This window comes from Agelaius phoeniceus, chromosome 34, assembly GCF_051311805.1.
Source record: "Agelaius phoeniceus isolate bAgePho1 chromosome 34, bAgePho1.hap1, whole genome shotgun sequence".
NCBI classification, from domain to species: Eukaryota; Metazoa; Chordata; class Aves; order Passeriformes; family Icteridae; genus Agelaius; species Agelaius phoeniceus.
The window spans coordinates 1056230-1064364 of record NC_135298.1 but is presented as its reverse complement, the minus strand read 5'-3'; the positions used below and the strand labels follow the sequence as shown (position 1 = coordinate 1064364).

The window sequence follows — 8135 nt, the reverse complement described above, 5'->3', positions numbered from 1 at the left end:
GAGGGGGTGGTGACATCACAGAACTGGCTGTGACATCACAGAGCTGGCTGTGACATCACAGAGCAGGATATGAGGCCATAGAGCAGAGTCTGCCATCGCAGAGGGTGGCTCTGTGGCACGAGAGAGTGGGTTGTGACATCACCTGGTGGCTGTGTGACATCATAGAGCAGGCTGTGACGTCACAAAACAGATTGTGACATGACAGGGTGACTTTGGGATATCAGTCTTCTGTGATTTCACAGCACTGCTGTATGACATCACAAGGTGACATAGAGTTGGCTCTGTGACATCACAGGGGCAGTGTGACATCACAGGGGCAGTGTGACATCACAGGGGCAATAATAGTGACAATAGCAAAAAGAAGAATTAATAATGGTAATAAAAACCCTGCCATGCTTATACTTGGTTTGCATGGCCAGGTTTTGGTAAGGGGGGGCTCTAGGAGCACCTTCTGTGAGAGGCTGCTGGAAGCAGCTGCTCCTCTGTGTCCCACAGAGTCAATTCCAGCCAGCTCCAGGATGCACCGGCCGCTGGCCAAGGCTGGGCCAGTTGGAAATGGTGGTAACACCTTTGGGGCAAGAGATTTAGGAAAATGGGTGATGGTGTAGGTATAACTGTGAGCAGGGAAGAGCAGGGTGAGAACACATGAGAGGAACAACTCTGCACACCCCAGGGCAGGGCAGGAGGAGGGGCAGGAGCTGCTCCAGGGGCTGGAGCTGATTGCCCTGAGATTCCCTGGGCAGCCCCTGGGGAGGCAGCTGGGCCCCTGCAGCCCATGGAGGGCCCGGAGAGCAGAGATGCACCTGCAGCGCCTGGAGGAGCCCATGCTGGAGCAGGGGGTGCCTGAGCAGGGGCTGGGACCCCATGAGAAACCTGTGCTGGAGCAGGGACCCAGCAGGGACCTGCAAAGCCGTGGAGAGAGGAGCCCACGCTGGAGCAGGGTCCTGGCAGGACTTGTGAGCCCCTGGGAGAGTGAGGCAGCTGCAGCAGTTTGTGAAGAGCTGCTGTCCGTGAGATGAACTCACCCTGCAGAAGTTCATGGAGAAGTGTCTCAGGAGGGACCCCTGGCACAGCAGGGGAACGACTCCTCTCCCCGAGCAGCAGAGAAACAACGGGTGATGAACGGAGCAGAGCCCCCAGTGCCTGTCTGCCTGCACCACTGGGGGAGGAGCAGAGCTGGGAAGGAGGGAGGAACAGGCAGAAGGTGTTTGTGAAGCTTTATTTTACTTCTCACTATCCTGCCCTGATCTGGATAGAAATAAATTCAATTAATATCTGTAATTTCAAAAAGGTTTTGCCTATGATGGCATTTGCTGAATGATCTGTCCCAGTCCTTAACTCAAGCCATGAAGCCTTCATTCTGTTTTTTCTCCTGTCCATCTCTGGAGGGGAATGAGAGAGCAGCTTTGGTGGGTGCCTGGCATCCAGGCAGGGCCAAATGGCTACAAGTTTCTCTTTTCTTTTTACTTTTTTTCCTTTCCCCTTTCCTCTTTCCTTTCCTTTCCTTTCCTTTCCTTTCCTTTCCTTTCCTTTCCTTTCCTTTCCTTTCCTTTCCTTTCCTTTCCTTTCCCGTTCCTTTCCTTTCCTTTCCTTTTTCCTTTTTCTCTCTCATTCTTTCTTTCTGTTCTTTTGTTCTTTCCAGAGGTCACAGTGCAGAGGTTGAGTGGGGCTTTGATGGAGGGAGTGGAGGTGGCGGGAGTAGCGGGGACAGGAGGCACAGGGCTGTGGCACAGGCACCCGAGGGGCCCGGGCAGCTGGCAGGGGGCAAGGCCTGTCCCCCTGGGCCAGCAGCAGCCCCGTGCCCTGCCCAAGGCGCTGCCAGCAGGGGCTGGGCCCCAGAGGCAGGGGCAGAGCCCAGCCCCGGGGGCGGCGTTTGTGCCCCGAGCCCCGTCCAGCCCAGCCTGCCCCGAGTGCGCAGCGAGCGCTGGCACGGCTGCCCTGGACAGCGTGGCCTGCTGGGGACACTGAGAGCTGCCCCGCTGTGACCCTGCCCTGGGCACTGCACAGGCACCAACCCAACCCCAGCCATCAGCACCCCTGGGCATGGCCCAGGCACTGGAGAGCATCACAGCCAGCCCTGCTGCTGCTGGGGATATCCCAGGCACCAGAGCCCATCCCAGCCCCGCTGCTGCTGGGGATGTCCCAGGCACCAGAGCCCATCCCAGCCCCGCTGCTGCTGGGGATGTCCCAGGCACCAGAGCCCATCCCAGCCCCGCTGCTGCTGGGGATGTCCCAGGCACCAGAGCCCATCCTAGCCCTGTTCCTGGGATGTCACAGCCCCTACAAGTGCACCAGGTGTGGGAAGAGCTTCTCCCAGAGGTCAGCCTTGACCCAACACCAATGCAGCCAGCACTGAGGGAAGCCCTGCCAGTGCCCCCAGTGTGGGAAGAGCTCTGTGCGCTGCTCCAGCTCCATCCCCACGGGAGGATCCGCGCTGGATGATCCCCAGTGACCCCGGTGGGCAGAGCCCCGGTGATCCGTGGTGCCAGTGATCCCTGGTGGGAAGACACCTGGCTGGGGGCTCCACATCCTCCTGGCTCTTCATGGCCTGGGTCTTCTTTTCACATTTCTTCATTCTTTCCAAACACCCAAAACCTGGATAAAAATAAAGATGTTGAACTAAGATGGGGCTAGAGAAGTGGGGGGCTGTTCCAGAGGTGTGGGGGATGCTGGGTCCGAGGGAGCTGAGAGTTCCCGGGAAGGACTTGGGGCTTGCTCAGGGCTTTGGGGACACGAGGCCAAGCGGCTCCGGGTGCTTTGGAAGATGCTGGTGGAGATTCTGGGGCTGCTGATCAAGGACCTCCTGGCCTAGAACTGTCCCTGTGTCCCCTTGTCCCGCTTCCTGGTGTCCCCTGTAGCGGATACCCCCCTCCCTGCTGTCACTCCCCTTTCCTCCACCCATTCCCGTGTCACCCCACTCCCAGTCCTGTCCTGCTCCATTCCCAGTATGGACCCCATTCCCTGTCCCCATTCCCATTCCCTGTCCCCATCCCCCATTCCCTGTCCCCATTCCCATTCCCTGTCCCCATCCCCCATTCCCCATTCCTCATTCCCATTCCCTGTCCCCATTCCCATTCCTCATTCCCATTTCCTGTCTCTATTCCCATTCCCTGTCCCCGTTCCCATTCCCATTCCCTGTCCCCAGTCCCCATTCCCATTCCTGGTTCCCATTCCCATTCCCTGTCCCCATTCCCATTCCTATTCCCCATTCCCTGTCCCCATTCCCATTCCCATTCCCCATCTCCCATCCCCATTCCCCGTCCCCATTCCCTATTCCCTGTCCCCACTCCCATTCCCTGTCCCCATTCCCATCTCCCATTCCCCATTCCCTATTCCCCATTCCCTGTCCCCATTCCCCATTCCCTGTCCCCATTCCCCATTCCCGGTTCCCTCTCCCCTGACGCCGCCGCCATCGCTCCGGCCCCCCTCGGCCCTCACGTGACCGTGCAAATCCCGCCCTGCTCCCGCCCACCAATCCCAGCGCCCGATCGCTCCCAAATTTGCATAACCACGCCCTCAGCTTAGGCCCCGCCCCCGCCGGCTGCAGCCGCGTCCGGGCGCTGTTTGCTCCCAGTTCCCTCCCAGTGCTCCCAGTAAGAGCGGGACCGGCAGGGAGAGCGCTCCCAGTTCCCGCCCGCTGCTCTCACCATCGTTCCCAGTGCTCCCAGTAAGAGCGGGACCGGCAGGGAGAGCGCTCCCAGTTCCCGCCCGCTGCTCTCACCATCGTTCCCAGTGCTCCCAGTATCGCTCCCAGTGCCGGGCGTGGCGGGGCCGCTTTGGAACCCCCCCAGGGCAGAGCGCGGCTGCTTTTGGGTGCCGGCACTGCCCAGGCCGGGCTGGGAGCGGAGGAGGAGCGGGAGGGAGAGCAGGGACAGAGGAGGAGGAAAAGGAAAGGGAAAGAGAGAGGGAGGAGCGGGAAGAAGAGGAAGAGGAGGGCCAGAGGAGGAGGAAGAGGAGCAGCGGGAGGAGGAGCCGCAGCACCAACCCCACGCGGTTCCCCCGCTCGGGCCGCGGCTGCCCCGGTTCCGCCCCCTCCGGAAGCCGCAGGTGGGCGGGGAGGGGGAGTCGCCCCAAATCCATGGCGGAGAGGGGCGATCCCGGTGCAGAGGGACCCCCGGCAGCCTGGAGGGGTGGGGGAGGCTGGGGATGAGCGGGGTCCGGGCCCCCCGAGGCTGAAAGGGGCGCTGACTTCTCCAGCTGCACTTGGGCACCGGGACCATCAAACCCGACACGCTCAGCCCTTGTTTTGCCCCCCAAACCAGGATTTCCCATTCCCAAACCTTGGCCAGGTGGAGGAGGAGGCTGCGAGGAGGAAGAAGATGCCCCAGGACACCCAGGCAGGTGAGGAGGAAGTCAGTGCCCCTTTCCCCCTCTGTCCTGCTCCATCTCCCAGCCCAGCACGGCCCCCGGCTGCAGGACAGCCCCACTGCTGATGCTGCCCAGCCAGGGATGCACTGGGGGGATCTCCTTCCCCTTCCCTGTGGCACGGAGGAAAATCCCATCCTCTCCTTGTCCTTCCTCCCCCAGGGAAGGAGCTGAGCATGGAGAGCAGGGAGGACAAATCCCCACAGCAGAACCTGGTGGCTGAGGCCCGTTTGGAGTGGCTCCAGGGCACAGGAATCCAACGGGGAGGAAAAGTCCCGGAGATCCCACACAAGGAGGGGCTGCAAACGCAGATCACAGGGATCCGAGGAGGAAAGACCCACCTTGGGCCGGGAAGGTGACCACAGGTCAGAGTTGGGGGTCCCTGAGCAGCTTCAGGATGGGGAGAAGTCCCACAAGTGCTCGGAATGTGGGAAGAGCTTCAGGTGGAGCTCCCGCCTGAACTCCCACATGGGAATCCACACAGAGGAACGGCCCTATGAGTGTGGGCAGTGTGGGAAGAGCTTCAGCCACAACTCCAACCTGATCTGCCACCAGCGCGTCCACACTGGGAGAGGCCCTACGGATGTCCTGAGTGTGGGAAGAGCTTCAGAGCCAGATCCAGCCTGATTTTCCACCAGAGGAGCCACACGGGGAACGGCCCTACGAGTGTGATGAATGCAGCAAGAGGTTTCAGATCAGCTCCAATCTCCTCCATCACCAGTGCACTCACACAGAAGAGAGGCCCTTCCGCTGCCCCGACTGCAGGAAGGGTTTCAGGGACAAGTGCAGCCTCCTCAGGCACCAGCTCATCCACTCCGGGGAGAGGCCCTACGAGTGTCCCAGGTGTGGGAAGAGCTTCAAGACCAGCTATGAAATGACTGCCCACCAGAGGAGCCACACGGGGGAACGGCCCTACGAGCGTGGGGAGTGTGGGAAGAGCTTCAGGATGAGCGCCCACCTGAGTGCCCACCAGCGCATCCACAGTGGGGAGAGGCCCTATGAGTGTGCCTGGTGTGGGAAGAGCTTCTCCCAGAGGTCAGCCTTGACCCAACACCAACGCATCCAGCTGTCCTGTTGTCTCTATAAGTTGGACTGTTCTGTTCCCCCTATCATGCAATGGTTCTGCCCTGGTTCTCCCTTTCCTCCTTTATGCTGCCAGTTATCCCAACTCCTCCCCAGTTGCCTTGGAGATTAATGTACCCTTTCTCAAATCCCTCCCCGGTGCCCTGTCCGTCACTCGGCGCTCCCACCCTTCTCTCTAGAACTCTCTAGAAACTTTCAGCTGGAGCGTCGAGTGATTGGCTCAGGGGCCGGGGCCCCACCCTCAAGTTATCCCCATTGGGGTTTTCCCTAAGTCAATCTTTTGTATCCCACTCCCCTCTGAAACCCTATTCGTCCAAGGACTGACTCCTCCCCTGTGTCCCTCCCTCCTTATAAGCTGTTGCAACTTCCCCCTCGCTCTCTTCGGTTGTCGGTTTCCCCTGGGACCCAATAAACCTGGATTCACCACAGCTGGAGAGCGCTCTCTCATTTCTGCTGACTGTAGCCATAAGCCAAGCCACGTCCTGCCACAAGGTAACACTGCTGTCACGGCACAGAGCGTTTGCCTTAGGTGCTGTCCCGAACCACGGAGATCGGGATAGTGCCCCCCTACTGCTAGCGGTGCTGGACAGCCGGCCGGGACGTCCGAGAAGGACAATCAATCAATCTTTCTCCAGCTGGACCGCTTCATCCAGCACTGAGGGAAGCTGTGGGAGTGCTCCCAGGGCGGGAAGAGCTTTGTGTGCTGCTCCAGCTCCACAGCTCCATCCCTCATTGGAGGATCAGCACTGGATGATCCCTGGTGACCCCGTTGGGCAGAGCCCTGGTGATCCGTGGTGCTGCTGATTTGTGTTAGGAAGACACCTGGCTGGCTCCTGGCTCCCCGTGAGCACCTGGACACATCCACAGACCAACATCAGAAATCCATTGTGGAGAGCTGTCGCCCTGACCTTTGAAGATTTTTCTAAGCCTTCTGATGTTTACATTCTTGTAGCAAACTTTCTCACATACTTCCTTTAAATAAGGTATTGTTTTGCATTCTTTTATGGAGGAGAAGAAATTTGATGGACTGTTGGTTTGTCCGGTGTCATTGGAGAGGTGGCACTGTCAGCCTCCAATCCACTGTCACTTTTGGAAAACTATAAATGTTGGAGTCAGGAAATAAACTTCCCTTTTTTCACCTTGAGAACAGTGGTGTGTGTGCTCGTGTTGTTTCATGTCCTATAGCGACATCGAGCAGATTTGTCGACTTCTGACCCCAGAAAAATCTCACTTCTTGCGTCTTCCTGGTGGCATCAAGTAACACTGGGTGGCCTTGGAGGTCTTCTCCAATACAAATCCATCATTTTAATTCTCTCTGCCCCACAGGCATCTTCTACAACCAAATCGGGTCAGACTGGGGCAAAACCCATGATTATGGAGACAGTGGGGTTGGAAACCCCTCCAAAAAAGGTTCTTCCCACCCACCCAAGCACGTGGATGCTCTTCTGGCAGGGACACATAAATCCTTTTGGTTTTGCCTTCAAACACAAAGGTTTCTGTTCATACCTTTGAAAGCCCTGAAATTGGGGTAAAAATCAAGACATTGAACTAAGGCTTGGATGGGCACACGTGGGGACACAGCCCTGGGTGGGGACCTGAGTTGGAAGTGGCCATGGACATGGGGGGACACAGCCATGGATGGTGACATGGGAGGACATGAACGTGGATGGGGACATGAACTGGGACAGCATCAAGGCCACCACCTGTGCCACCACAGTGCCACCAGCACCTTCATCTCTGCCATGGCGCTGCCTGATGCAGTTCCTGCCACCAGGTCCCCCCTGCCACCATTGTGGTGTCCCAGCCAAATGTCACCACCCACCAGGGCAGGATGGGAACTTGTTCAGCTGGTGACAAGTGGCCCAGGAGAGAGTGACAGCCACCAGGGTGTCCCAGGGCCACCGTGCTCAGGGGATCCCAACTGCCCCTGGGGACAGGGCAAGGGTCAGTGTCACCCACAGGGGCCATGTGGGCCCATGCTGGGTGTCACTGGGGGTGTCCTGGTGGCAGCGTCCCCAGAGGTGTGGTGACATTGTCCCCTGGTGTGTGTCCTGGTGGCATCGTGTCCCTTACATGTTGATGACCCAAGTTACATCATCCTTGTTCTCCTCCCCAGTTCTAGAATGTTCCCCACTCCCGCTTTCCTATTGGTTCCCGTTGCCTGCAGCTCCTCCCCTGAATCCCAGTTGGTTGCTGCCCTTTTGTCCCGCCTTTGCACCACCCTTGTTCCCTCTGCCCATTGGCCCTCAGGCCCAAAGTGCGCTGGTGTTTGCGGGGGTCCCAGGACGAGGGAAGAGACGGGAATCTTGACTCCATGTTTCAGAAGGCTGATTTATTATTGATGATATATATTATCTTAAAAGAAAATGATATATTAAAACTATACTAAAAGAATTGAAGAGAGGATTTCATCAGAAGGCAAGCAGGGAATAGAAAAGAATGATAAAGCTCATGACTCTCAGAGAGTCCGAGCCAGCTGACTGTGATTGGCCATTAATTAGAAACAACCAACATGGACCAATCAAAGATGCACCTGTTGCATTCCACAGCAGCAGATAATTCTTGTTTTTCTTTTCCTGTGAGGCTTCTCAGCTTCTCAGTTTCAGAAAATATCATGGCAACACCAAAGCTCCCCCTCCCTTGTCCCATATAAAAGCCTGGACCCTGCTTTGTTCTTGGTTCTTGGT

General features: G+C 57.8%; 1 long non-coding RNA gene across 1 annotated transcript; it reads left to right on the top strand.

Annotated features, from left to right (window-relative positions):
* The first annotated feature begins 3926 nt into the window (after window positions 1–3926).
* LOC143696373 (uncharacterized) lies at window positions 3927–4603 on the top strand. The gene is made up of 3 exons (XR_013185817.1): window positions 3927–4047; window positions 4263–4341; window positions 4528–4603. It is a non-coding gene; the product is annotated as an uncharacterized LOC143696373 (long non-coding RNA).
* The last annotated feature ends 3532 nt before the right edge of the window (window positions 4604–8135 follow it).